We start from the raw sequence: 12490 nt of genomic DNA, 5'->3' as shown, positions 1-12490 counted from the left end.
ACACTGGGGTGAAATCATATGCATGCTCTGATTGTGATAAGTCTTTCAAGACAAAGGGTGAACTATTGGTACAACAGAGAAATCACACTTGGCTGACACCATATACCTGTCCTCTATGTTATAAGGCTTTCAAGCGAAATTATCATCTTGTGCTATATCAGAGGAATCACACTGGGATGAACCCATATGCATGTCCTCAATGTGTCTTTCAAGAGTAATGGTCAGTTTTGGGTACATTGGAGAAAGCACACTGGGGTGAAACCATATGCATGTTCTCAATGTGATAAGGCTTTCAAGGAAAAGCCTCATCTATTGATACATCAGAGGAGTCACACTGGGGTTAACCCAAACATGTTCTGAATGTGATAAGGCTTTCAAGGAGAAGCCTCGTCTATTGATACATCAGAGGAGTCACACTGGGAGGAACCCATATGCATGTCTTCAATGTGATAAGGCTTTCAAGGAGAAGCCTCATCTATTGATACATCAGAGGAGTCACACTGGGAGGAACCCATACATGTTCTGAATGTGATCAGGCTTTCAAGGAAACAAGCCATGTATTGAGACATCAGAGGAGTCACACTGTGGGAAAACCATATGCATGTTGTGAATGTGATAAGCCTTTCAATACAAAGCGTGAGCTATTGGTACACCAGAGAAATCACACTGTGGTCAAACCATATACATGTCCTCAAGGTGGTAAGGCTTTCAAGCGAAATGATCATCTTGTGATACAATGGAGGAATCACACCGGGGGAGACCATGTGCATGCTCTGGATGTGATGCGTCTTTCAAGCAAAATGATGTACTATTGATACATCAGAGAAATCACACTGGGTTGACCACATTCATGTTCTGAATGTGATAAGTCAATACAAACTGAAAACAGTAGGGGGTAACAGCTGTTACGCTCACCTGGTTCCCACAGGGGCGTCGATCGAACCCGGACAGCAGCGGCCTCCACCAATGTGAAGCGTAGGGTAAAGATGGCTGTCTGGACGGACCCGCCTAGTCTCATGTGCTTGACTCATAGGAATATTCTCCTGTAGATGGAGAAAGGGATTTAGTCCCGTGGATTTGAGTGCAGACCCCTCCCCACTGCTCCCGCTCTCCCCGCTGGCCACCTCCGATATTCCCACTTAGTGTCCTCACCTTATGTTTTTAATGGATGAGCTCTCCATCCTGCGTGGCTTGCAGGGGCGCGTAGATACCAGTTACTTCACTGGTTTGGGGTATTGGAGTTCTGAAAGATTATTGACTCTGGAGTTTACCAAGTTTAAAGAGTTCAATATGTCCAATGCTCACTCTTGTACCCCTTTGTGATTTTGCAGCAACAAATACTGTCTGGAGGTTTCTGGTGGCATTCAGGTAAGAGTCTGTATTACCCAACACTATCCGGTAAAGTTGCGTGAGTATAACTTGCTGTTTTGTCCTTCTTTCATAGATGCAGCGTAAGAAGATGCGGCGTATTGAAGGATAATGCCTCCGGTGGTAAATCAGGTAAGCCTTGTGGTAAAATGATTGTCTTTGTAGTCTCTCTAGGCTCACCTCGCTATTCCTTTGTCTTTTTCCCCCAGGTGTTGAGGATCGCCGAAGAAAATGATGGAGGCAGCGCTGAGTCGAAGATGCTGTGGACTGGTGAGAATGGAGCGGCAAGATCCTGAATCAGGTAAGGAATCAGATTAATGTCCGTAACCTAACCTCTTCTCCTATTTTCCCCTTTCTTCTAGGAGCTCCGGATGCGAGGCGGGCGTGGCAAAGACTGGATGCAGGTTTGCAGGCACGGTGAGCGTTACGCTGCAGAATAACGCGAAGCGTGTGTTGTAGATCGGGCGTCGTTTAAATAGCCTCAAAAGTAGTCCCAGGTAAGAAGTCCCTAGAACCACACCCAAGTAAAAAAATAGTCCTTGCAGAAAAATAGTCCCTTCCAGGTCTCACGTTGTCCTGGATGCATGTGCAGCATGGTCTGCCTGAGGTAAGTGATGACTATGAGCCTGGCACCTAAGGCGCCAGGACTGAACCCAGATAGCCCCTAGCCGGGGCTTCTGAGGTTTTACTAAATGTCTGGATGCCTGCTTCCGGGGCGGATGGCTTGGTCCAGATGCCGGGAGTAGGCATCATGACAGCACTCCCCCCCCTCCGCCCCCCAAGGCCCCTCCTAAGGTTGTTCTTCCTCTGGGCCCTGGTTTGTCTGGGAAGTTCTGATGGAATTTCTTCACTAACCGGGGTGCATGGACGTTCCCATGACCTTTCCTGCGGTCTGTAACCTTTCCTATTGATTAAATAAAAATGTTTAGATTTAACCATCTTAGAGTCTAGGATATTTTTTACCTCAATTCAGGTTCAAATTCAGGTTCTCCATCTATTAGGATGGGGTCAGGTGGTTTGGTTAATCTTGTCCCGGGTTGAACTGGTTTTAGAAGTGAAACATGGACGACGGGATGGATCCGCTTATTAGAGGGTAATTCTAATTTAACTGCTACCGGGTTGATGATGTTTTTAATGGTATAAGGTCCCAAATATCTAGGATTAAAAGTTCGAGTCCCTCTTAGAGGTATGTGTCTGGTAGCCAGCCATACTTGATCTCCAATCTGGTATTGGGGAGTGTCACTCCTATGCTGATCTGCATTTTTCTTGTGGCCCTCATTACGAGTAGGCCGGTAACAGCATGTTCATTACCGGCATGCCGGAACGTGCAAGTCCGTGCCCGCATGAACCCGCTAACAGCAGGTGATTACGAGTGCGCGAGCACACGCGTTTCCCCATGCCGGTAGTGGCAAAACCGCCATGCCGGTAAAGGGCCACCAACCCCCCTATACTGGCATTGCGGGTGCCGCCTCATAACAACCCCTAAATATCGGCACGGTAATACCGGCACGGTATTACCGTGTTCGCAAAAACAGGACCCGGAAATTACATCATCAGGCAGGAACAGGAAATGGGCCGCCGGCCATCTTTAAAAACACAATCCATTGCCATCCTCCATAACCACCACTTCTTTCGTGTTGTTGTGTGCCACAACAGAAGCAGGATGTCTAAGGCTACCACGAAGTTGACCCAAAGGAAGAGAAAGCAGCGTTTTTCAGACGCAGAACTCACCATGCTTCCCACCACCCTTGCACAGCATGCAAATACGATCAGGAGCACTGACCTGAAGCATGCGGCCCAAACAACAAAAAAAGAAGTCTGGCAGGAGGTCCCACAGAGGGTGTCGACAGTGGGGAGCACCCCAAGGAGTGTGCGTGACTGCCGGAAGCGGTGGGACGACCTCCGCCTCCGGGTGAGGAAGATCCTGGCGCAGAACAGGAGGGCCGCAATGGCGACAGGCGGGGGCCCACACTCCCCTGTGAAGTTGACAGCATGGGAGGAGACTGCAAGTTCCTTCATCGACCCTGAATCAATCGAGGGAATTGGAGACCAGGAGTTTGGCGCCGCATCATCCACAGAGGAAGGTGAGTGAACCATCACATCCATGTAGAATAAACCATGATGTGGCACAAGTGATGTGGAAGTGAGACTAGGCAAGGTAATGCATGTCCCAAGGCTACATCAACATATCCATTCAAGAATGTGTGCCACACCCTGAACCACACGCATGCTGAGTGCCAATCCCAATCCCAACAGAGGTGCTACATGACCCAACCATGCCCATGGAACTCATCACACAGACAAGACACCAAACCAATGCCATGCCACCAGCCATGCATTGATTTTCCACATGCCCCCTCAGAATACCAAATGCCACAGCCCAGAAATGAAATGCTGCCTGAATGTATGAACACATCACACCGCAATACATCATAGCTGCCATTTGACAACATCACTGATGACCTGCATCTCTTCTATCCCCCAGGCACCGATGAGGAAGAAGGAATGCAGGACAGGGGTGCAGGTTCATCCACTGCACGCCAAGGGACCAGGGCCAGTGCCACCCCCCAGCCCAAGAAACTGCCTACAGCAACAGCCAGTGTACCACGCAAGGAAGTAACCCTGCAGGGGACACCTGCTGCCATAGAACAGCAGCAGCCACCCACAACAGTGGGAGGCGTTTCCATTGATGCCCTGCAACCACCACAGACATGTCTACAGATGTAGATAACGAGGCTGACATCATGTCCGGAATACCCACCCCAAGCCACATTACCACCCCCCCTATAGACTCTGAGAGCATGGATGATCCGTGCCTCCATGACTCGGACCTAGTCATCTTTGTGGAGGACAGTGCCCTGGACGTGGGCCCCACGCAGGTGACAGCCACCAACCTGCCAGCCACCAGTACACCTGCAACCGACGACTCTTTCGAGGCTCGCCTGGCAAGGGTTAAGGCCCGAAAGAGTCCATGCTGGAACTCATGCGGCAACAAGTAAACAATGGGAATGAGGCCATGAGGGCCATTGCCATGGCCATTGCAGCCAATACTGCTGCTGTGGAGGCATCGACATGTGCCTTTAGGGAGTGTATGGGGTCACCTTCACAGGCCCTTCTTGCAATTCTTGCAAATGCAGCACCCACACCTTGGGCCAGCCATGGGACTGACCATTGACACCTCCTCTGCAACAACCCCTTCCACCTCGGCCCAATCGAGAACTGTGCGGTTGACGCGGACAAGTTGCACGGCGCTTGACCATGGCACCCCCGGATCCAAAAATCACCAAGAAATAACAGGACAGGCAATGACATTTTGAAAAAGTACATTGGTGAAGTGACCACTGTTTGTTGGACATATCGGGACGTTTAGGTTCTGTGGGGTGGGAGAGGGAGTTTACTGGGGGCTGTGAGGGGATTATGTTCACCATATCACGTCTGCTGAAAATACACCGTTGTGTGCAAGCAAATCATTGGCTGGACATCGTTCTTTTTGTACATGTACATTTATTGTTTGATGGTGTACAGTGGGGCAATTCGAACGAAAAAAGTGTGCATGTGCAGATTCAGTGTGTTGCAGACACATTACTTACATTGTCCATGCATTTCAAAAGTATTCGTCAATTAGTGCTTGGCGTACAGCATGGCCATCCCATGCATCAGGTACTGGCAAGGGGGCTCCTTCGCCTCCGTCTCCATCCCCTTCATCCTCACCCAGCCCATGCATGTCAATGTCAGGTGGCAGTGGTACATTCCTTCGGACGCACATGTTGTGCAACATGACACAGGCCATGGTGATCTTTGCCACCTTCTCAGGTCTATATAGGAGTGCCCCACCAGACCTGCTTAGGCAGCGGAACCGCTCCTTCAGCAGGCCAAAGGCCTGCTCAATCACAACACGGGTACGAGTGTGCACACGATTGTACTCCTCTTCATGGCTGTTCTGCGGGTTCCGCACAGGGGTAAGTAGCCACAGCCTCAAAGGATATCCACCATCACCTGCAAGCAGATACAAATAGGTGTGTGTCACACAGAACTGCCACCTTCAGGGAGCACAGTCATGGCAGCAGCTACTTGGTGTGGGCATGCACATGTGTACAAAAAGTCACCTAAATGCAATGTATACTGTAATGAGGTGTGGTACACTGGATGGGGTTCAATAGATGATGCTGGGTGTAATCATGCATGCACTGGCACATGTGCTTTGGTAGTGCGCAAATGTTTGGGCTCCAAATCATGCTGTATACTCTTTAATATGCATGGTCACACTCGCCGCTTTGCCAAAGTTGCCATCCTATTCATTCATGCATTGCTTGCCATCACGATGGTGCCCTGGTTGTGCTTCTTACTTGTTGTCATCCATCTGCAATATTTGTGATAACTGGCCCAGTGATGTGTTGTGTTCTGTTTTGCTGGTTTAGGGGAGGAGTGTTTAGCTCTGCATGCATTCTCCACTCACTGGCTAGTGCAACCCAGGTGCACTATTCCCCCCCCTTCCCACCCAGGTGCAGTAGGCCCCCCCCCCTTCTGCATCCGCACACATCAGTACTCCACAGCATGGCCATGGGCCTGTTGTGCAACTCACCGAGCAGCCAGGCACGTGGTCCAGCATGTCGCTCCATATGACGGGGTAGCGTTGAGTTGCGCAGTACCATGGCATCATGTGTGGATCCAGGAAATCGGGCGCAGCAATGGGTGATGATCTTGCTGGAGTCACATACCATTTGCACATTGATGGAGTGGTATTGCTTGCGATTGCGGTACACCACCTCTATGGCATGGGGGACTACCAATTCCACATGGGTGCAGTCGATGGCACCAACACAATTGGGCATGCCTGCCAGTGCATGGAAGCCTACTTTGGTTTCGGCTATCCAGTGGTAGGGATATATGGGTGCTTGCGTGCTTCAGGAGGGCATCCAGCACTTGGTTCAGCATGCGTGAGAATAGTGTCTGTGAAATGACATGCAGCTGGCCCACTGTGTGTTGGTAGGTGCCTGTGGCCAGGAAGTGTAGCACAGACCCACCTTTAGTAGTGGGGGGATGGCAGTGCGTATTTGTATGTGGCTGGCAATGTCGTTCTGTATCATGTCCACTATGGTGGTGATGGTGTCACGGTCCAACCGGTACAGGGTGTCGATCTGCTCAGGGATTAGGTTGAATGGGCTGGGTCTAGTGCGAGGGATTGGTGGCTGCCTACGAGGCACTGGTGGCTGCGCTGGTGGTAATTGCTGGGCCTGTCTCACCCTCCTTCGCCTCCTGCGTCTCCTATGTGCTCCCTGTTCTTGATGCTGTAGTTGTTGTTGTTGTTGTTGCTGTTGTTGCTGTAGTTGTAGCAGTATAGGCATGTCCTCCAGCGCCATGATTGCAACTGCTAGTGGTAGCATTTTGGTGTAGGAAGGCGTGTGGTGTGTAGGTGTGCTCCTTTTGTACAGGGCCACTGTAAATTGCATACACCTGTGGGGGGGGGGTTGTGGTATGTGGGTGTGCTCAGTTTATACTGGCACAGCCTCCAATGGCTCCACCTGTGGGGATTGTGTGCCCCTGCTGCAGCTGCCTTGCATCCTGCTTGCTGTTTGCGGGTGGTCCGCGATGCCTGTATGGCCGGCATCATGCAGCCCGTGATTACCGGCTTCGCGATGCCGGTATTTGCATGTATGCGTGGGTTGGAATTACCCCCTATTACTGGCATGCCGGTATTTGCTCCCTGAAGGGGCGCGTGTACGCACCTATTCCGCTATTAGCGGCACCGTTGTTTAGTGTGCCGCTAGTACCAGGTTTGCGGGTCGGAATGCAACGGGACGATAAACAATGCCGGTATTACCATACCGGCATCGTTTTTGCCTTACCGGCATACCTCGTAATGAGGCCCTTGTATCTCTCTTTTGCTTGTTTCAAATGTTCAGTTACCTCCTTAAAGGCTTGAGTAATAGTAGAGTGCAGATGGGTCACTGCCGGCATTTCCAAGTGCTGCGGTGAATCAAGTTCTGAGGTTCGAGGATGATGACCATATATGGTATAAAAGGGGCTTTGTCCAGTTCCAGAATGTACTGAGTTATTGTATGCGTATTCTGCAATCCATAATATATCCTTCCAGTTGCTTTCGGTCTGGTGTAACATGCAACATAGGTATTGTTCAAGAGTCTGGTTGGTCCTCTCCGTCTGACCATCGGTCTGGGGATAGTGACTAGTAGATAACCTTACGTCGATTTGCGCTAGTTGACAACATTTCTTCCAGAATTGCGAAATGAATTGACTACCTCGATCAGAAACCAATACAGAAGGAAATCCATGTATTCAAACAATGTTTTAAAAATTGAAGCGGAAGGTAATCTCTTTAAAGGATTAAAGTGAGACATCTTGGAAAAAAGCTCAACAATAACTAGAATGGTGTTAGAATTACATGGAGGTAGATTGGTAATAAAGTCTAGGGACAAAGTGTGCCATGGTGCAGGTGAAACATCCAAAGGTTGTAAAAGGCCGGCTGGTTTTTTCTTCTGACTTTTGTTTTGGGCGCAAATACCACAAGACAGCAGGAATGACTTTACGTCTTTTCGCCAGGTGGGCCACCAGAATTGTCTTTTAACTTTAGCTTCAGTCTTGGCAATACCTGGGTGTCCTTCCATCAGAGCATAATGGTAATTGGAGATTACTAGTTCTTGTAGTTCTTTGTGTGGGAGAAATAGACGCCCTTGATAGTAGCGTAACTTATTGATGACTGAATAATCTGGGCCCTTTTTCACCCAGTCCTGCAGGGCTGCTGGATCGAAAAGTTGTTGGACCCTTAAATTAATATCTTCCAAAGTCTGTAGAGTAGTTATGCCAAGGATTCTTTGTCCGGGAATTATAGACACTGGTTCTGGGTTCGAAAAGGCTTCTCCCATCCCTATTCGGGATAAAGCATCTGCCTTACCATTCTTGCAACCTGGTCGATAAGTAATCTCGAAGTCGAATTCGGCGAAGAACAATGCCCATCTAAGTTGATGGGATGATTGGGCCTTGGCTGTCTTTAAATACTGCAGGTTCCTGTGATTGGTGATTTCAGTGATGGTGTGCCTAGCACCGAGAAGATAATGTCACCAAGCCTTGAAGGCGGATTTGATAGCTAACAACTCTTTATCGGTAACCGCATAATTTAACTTGGGGGCCGAAAACTTTCTGGACCAAAAGGCTACAGGATGAAGTTGACCGGTTTCGGGATCCTTCTGGGACAGGACAGCTCCCATGGCTAAACTGGATGCATCGGTTTCGACTATGTATGGGAGCTCAGGGCGTGGATGCTTCAAGACAGGTTCTGACGTGAATTTCAACTTCAGCTCTTGGAAGGCCTTTTTGGCCTCTTCGGTCCACAAGAAGCGTTTGTTTTTTTGCAAAAGTGGGGTGATGGGGTGTACGACCTGTGAGAAGTCTGGAATAAATATACGGTTGAAATTTGCAAATCCGAGCATGCTTTGTACTCCTTTAACTGAATTGGGTGATGGCCATTTGAGAATTGCATCCACTTTTCGAGAGTCCATTTGGACTCCTTTTGGAGTCAGGATAAATCCCAGGAATTCAACTTCAGTAGTATGAAAAATGCATTTTTTCAATTTCGCATATAACTTGTGCTGACGTAGTTTCTGAAGGACTGCACGAACGTGCTTAACATGATCTGATTCTGTTGAAGAGTACACTAGAATATCGTCGATGTATACGACGACACAGAAGTCGATGACTTCACGAAGGACATCATTCATAAAATACTGGAAGGCTGCTGGTGCATTGCACAACCCGAAGGGCATCACCTGATATTTGAACAATCCATATTTGGTACGAAAGGCAGTCTTCCATTCGTCGCCTTTCTTTACACGTACCAAATGATACGCCCCTCGGAGATCTAATTTAGTGTAGATGCAAGCATCCTTTACTTGGTCTAGTAGTTCGGGGATCAGAGGCAATGGATATCGGTTCTTCACCGTGATCTGGTTTAATGCGCGGTAGTCTATGCACGTTCTGGGGTCACCTTCCTTTTTGGGCACGAAGAACAAAGCTGAAGATGCAGGGGACTTGGAAGGACGAATGAAGCCATTAGCAAGGTATTGGTCCAAGTATTGTCGTAGGTGACGGTTTTTGGGTTCCGTAAGGGCGTAGATTCTACTGCATGGAGGTTGTGCACCGGTTATGAGGTTGATTTGACAATCGTATGATCTATGAGGTGATAAGGTGTTTGCCTGTTCTTTTTGGAAAACATCCTGGAATTCTTGATATTCCTTAGGTAACTGCATGACTGGATTAGCGACTGTGGCCAGCTTTTGTTCAAGGTTTGTTCCGGGTAACAGGTGTGTGCCCACAAGGATTATGTGTTTCCAACCAAGGTATCCCCAGTATTATTTGGAACTGCGGGGCTTTGATTAAGTCAAACACAATAGTCTCTCCATGCCCATCTTGACCCAACAGTGTCATCTCTGTGGTGGAATGAGTTACAGGCCCAGAGGCGTTTTCTATTCCATCGACTGTGGTGATAACATCCGAAGTGGTCTTTTTGCAGAGAGGTACATTCATCCTAGAAGCCAATTCGTGGTCCACATAGTTTCCTACGGCCCCGCTATCAATGTATGCCCTAACTGCGTGCACACGTGATGGCTGCCTTGGATCAATAAGGACCATTGGTATGATTAGGTGCGAGGTCTGAGTGTCCTTCTTTAAGCTCGGCAAGTGGACCTCTACGCTTGTCGGGCGTGGTTGTTTCCCGAATCAGGCTCTGTTTGATTTCTATCAGCAACTCAGACTACTTTCTTGGATGGTTTTATAGGGCAATCCCGTAAAAAATGTCCTGAGGCCCCACAGTACAGACACAACTGCATCTGTCGTCTGAAGGAAGGCACCAGGTGGGCAGGGCTTGCTAAGTGGTGAAAAAGAGCAGCAGGCAAGAAGGTACCAGGTGGGCGGGGTTTAGGCCAGGTGACCTAGATCCACTTGCACCTGCTCCCCATCTGCAAGGGAAAAGAAGCTGGAGGGCTCCTTAAGTAGGGAAACAGCAGCAAGCAGGAAGGCACCAAGTAGGCGGGGCTTGCTAAGTGGTGAAAAAGAGCGGCAGGCAGGAAGGCACCAGGTGGGCGGGGCTTGCTAAGTGGTGAAAAAGAGCAGCAGGCAGGAAGGCACCAGGTGAGCAGGGCTTGGGCTAGGTGGCCTAGATCCACTTGCAACTGCTCCTCATCTGCAAAGGAGAAGAGGCTGGAGGGCTCCTTAAGTAGGAAAAAGAGCGGCAAGCAGGAAGGCACCAGGTGGGCGGGGCTTGCTAAGTGGTGAAAAAGAGCAGCAGGCAGGAAGGCACCAGGTGATCCACTTGCACCTGCTCCCCATCTGCCTTAGACATGTTCTGAATGTTATAAGTCCTTGAAGGTGGAGAGTCATCTTTTGACTATATTTCCAGTGGGTCAACCTCTGTAGAGGTCCTACTAAAGATGGGGTACATATAATCTAAACAAGCAGAGGGAGACCCCAGCTGGACATCTGATTTATGCTCATGAGTTAGTAGAAAGGATTGGGATGCAACAAAATGCATCCATTATGAAAATTTCAGAATTTTGAAAATGGAGAACAACCCTTTGTGCAATCCTTTTTTACCATTCATCCAGACGACAAAATACTGTTAATACATTACAGATTAATTTCTAGCTCACAAATCAGCATTGCACACCAACCAGCCGTATTGTGTTGTCCGCGATGTGTATTGTAAACTCTCAGACATTCAATGTAAATTAAGGTTTTTTTTAAAAACATGTGGACACTCCGCTTCAACAATCAACAACCATAACCTAAAGAACATCCAGACATCTACACCCAGCCGGGTGCACAATTGGAACCAAAAAGAAAAGACCACAAAAACGAAAGAACCGTGAGGGTTTACCAACCCCGGTTCAACAATCCATAACCAAAAGGACCTCCAGGATAAATAACAAAACCACATAGGATCCAAAAAAAGAAGAAGCAATAAACAAACAGAACCACAAAGTCCCATCAACCGAGGTCTCAACTACCAACACCCTACCAAACACAATCAACAACAAACCACAAACAGCAAAGACTAAAACCCCTGTGCACCGTTGACATCCTCCATGCCACACAGCAGCTGTATATCCCGGTCTTATGATTCCTTTTGCAGGGGCTTCGCGGGTCTGGGTTGGAAAGGGCAAGGGCACTTCCCTTTTTGTCGTCCTTTCTGGCCTCGCCTCCTTTCATCTCTGTTTGAATTGCCGGTTCGCAATAGCTGCGCCTCATGTGGTTGGCCTTATTTGTAGTGTGCTTTCATACTTTGCCTTTTGTCCCTGCGGGGAAGAGAAAGGGCCATCAGGTGTGTGTAGTTATCAATTGCTGGACTTTGCCTGACACTTGTGTTGGGACATGTCAGGTAAACGGCTCTGGTGTTAGTCCATTATTTGTCAAAGTGTAGGGAAGTGTTTGTGTTGGAAAAGGGGTGGGTAGAGTTTCTAGATATCCTACAGGGTAGGATGGGGAAAAAGTGTTACAGGGAAGGGGGATACCATGTCTCACCCTCCTGAGTCCCACTTCCACTCCCCGAAGATCCCCATCCAGGTGATCCTCCCCCACTGGTCCACCCCCAGGAACTGGATCCAATATCGATGGCCGTGTCTTGGCCACCTGGATGACAGATCCCTATGAACTAGTAAGTGAGACACCTTCAGGATTCTCACATACCCTTCCCCTATGCGAGATGGATATGCCTGTTCTTTGTCCAGGCTCTCTGTTAAGACCTGGAAGAGAACAGGGACAAGAGATGTCCATGAAACTCTTGCATATTCCACTGATTGGTTTCGGTCGGTGAAGGTAGAGGTGGTGTGGTTTTACCGGTCTCTCTACAGTAACCTATGAATTGAGTTTTGAGGGTTGTTTTCGGTTTCATAGGATCAGAGCCTTCCCAGTCCCATATTGGAGAGCCATGGGAGTAGTAGTATGCCTGCCAGGAACGCTGGGGTAAAAAAATCTCCATATGGAGGTGGAGTTTCCTGCAAGAGAGCAGGGAATGTGGGAAAATCCCACCTCAGAATAACTTCTTTAGGGAGCCCAAGAATTATTGCTGAATATATTTTGTAGGATTTGCCCTGGATTTCAAGATGTACAGGTA

Source organism: Ambystoma mexicanum, chromosome 14 (genome assembly GCF_040938575.1).
Source record: "Ambystoma mexicanum isolate Mex_15411 chromosome 14, UKY_AmexF1_1, whole genome shotgun sequence".
NCBI classification, from domain to species: Eukaryota; Metazoa; Chordata; class Amphibia; order Caudata; family Ambystomatidae; genus Ambystoma; species Ambystoma mexicanum.
The sequence above is the reverse complement of the archived record's forward strand: the minus strand, read 5'-3'. Positions refer to the sequence as shown.